Source organism: Onychomys torridus, chromosome 21 (assembly GCF_903995425.1).
Source record: "Onychomys torridus chromosome 21, mOncTor1.1, whole genome shotgun sequence".
In the NCBI taxonomy this organism is placed as follows: domain Eukaryota; kingdom Metazoa; phylum Chordata; class Mammalia; order Rodentia; family Cricetidae; genus Onychomys; species Onychomys torridus.
The window spans coordinates 5710802-5712718 of NC_050463.1; positions in this window are offsets into that span (position 1 = coordinate 5710802).

The following is a 1917-nucleotide window of genomic DNA, read 5'->3' on the forward strand; positions in this document are numbered from 1 at the left end:
CAGCTCAGCTCTCTGCAGTCAGCTCAGCATGGTGGTGTGGAGCAGGGTTACTGGGTCCCACACAGCATCTCTTCAGGCCTTGCAAAGGGAGTAGGCTCCTGTGTGTGAGGCCTGGAGTAGGAGGGTACCCATGCCAGGACAGGGACACACAGTCAGTCTTCTGCTTTGTGATTCCAGCATCCTGAACAATTCCCAGCATACTCAGCCCTAGGCTTCTGCACCCCAGATATTGTCTCTTCAGAGAGCAAGCATGCTCACCGCCAATGCAGGCTTACTGGGCACAGGGATCCCCACTGCAATGCAGCCACAGCCAATGCCTCCCCAAAGCCCCCGTTCTCTCTGCAGAGAAGAGGAATTCCACCAGGTAGTAGGATGACCCAAGTAACACGGAGTACTCAAGCAATGATTGTGTTGGGCTGGAGACACGGCTCAGTCTCGAGCCGTGTCGTTGCCAGGGATAGGGCACTGGCTGCTCTTCCAGAGGACCTGGGTTCAATTCCCAGCACCCACATAGCAGCTCACAACTGTCTGTAACTCCAGTTCCTAGGGAATCTGACACCCTCACACCAATGCACATAAAATATTTTTTTTTTAACAAAAGAAGAAAAAAAAAAAAAAGAAAGAATATCTTTTTTTTTTGGTTTCTCGAGACAGGGTTTCTCTGTGTAACTTTGCGCCTTTCCTGGAACTCGCTCTGTAGACCAGGCTGGCCTTGAACTCACAGAGATCCGCCTGCCTCTGCCTCCCGAGTGCTGGGATTACAGGCGTGCGCCCCCACCACCCAGCAAGAAAGAGTATCTTTGCTGTGAGAATCTCCTGTCTACCCAAGTGCTCAGACCTGAGTCTCCTGCCTCTGTTTAAACTGTTCCAAGTGTGACCTGGGCCAGGACCTGAGAAAGACTAAGGATGACAGGGCAGACGGACGTTCACAACCACCTCAAACTCCAGCCCTGGGGACCCGACACCCTCCTCTGGCCTCCACAAAGCACATGTGGTGCACAGAAATGCTTCTATACAAACTAAGGAGACGAGTGTTCTCAGTGTAGCTCAGGCTGGCTCTAGCCATCCTTTCTGCCCAGTGGTCACACTGCAAAGGAGCAGCACCAAAAAGCCCACAGCTTTGGTAAGAACACACAGCACATTTGGAAGTCTCAAAGCCAGCACCTATGGCCAGTCATGTGGACTTCTTGGAGAAGCTGAACCTAAACTAGTGATCTTTGTTACCCCCAAGGACTGTGACAGTGGGAGACTGTGTGCTCAAACCTAGCCAAACCCCTAGCATGTCCTCAGAGCTGAAACCTGCTGGCCTCAGGTTTGCAGTAGTTCTTAGTGGGGGCTTCCTTCACAAGGAGACAGCAAGGACCTTCTGTGTATGGGACACAGGGCAAAAGCATGCAAACTGCAGAGCCACCAAGCTGCCCAACACTCACTGTGGGTCTATTCACACAGCAGCAGAGGAGCAGGCTGTGTGGGGCTCTAACACAACCAACTAAAGATAGGACACATGATCCAAGGAGGGTCTCAAAAGTCCAGATAGTACTAACACTGGACAGAAACAACCCAGACTGACCTCACATCACTCTGACCACTGAAGACCACGCAGAGGACCCCAGGGCACAGCTGTCACCAGGCTGGGGACAGAAGGCTGCATGGCATTTTAGAAACCACTCTGTCACTAAAACAAACCGGCAGCTTCCTGGGGCTTCCAGATGCTTCGGCGAAGATAGGAACAGACAGCCAAGCGGTTCACCACCACTCAGGCAGTGTCACCTTGACAGGCATGGAGGCGGGGGCAGGCAGCAGCTTCCCTCCCCTGAGCACAGACCCACACAACAGTAGTGGCAACTGTAAGCACCATCATCTGGCCAGCAGCAGCCCCGAGCTGATCACCCAGACACTGTCAAATACAGCCAGCCT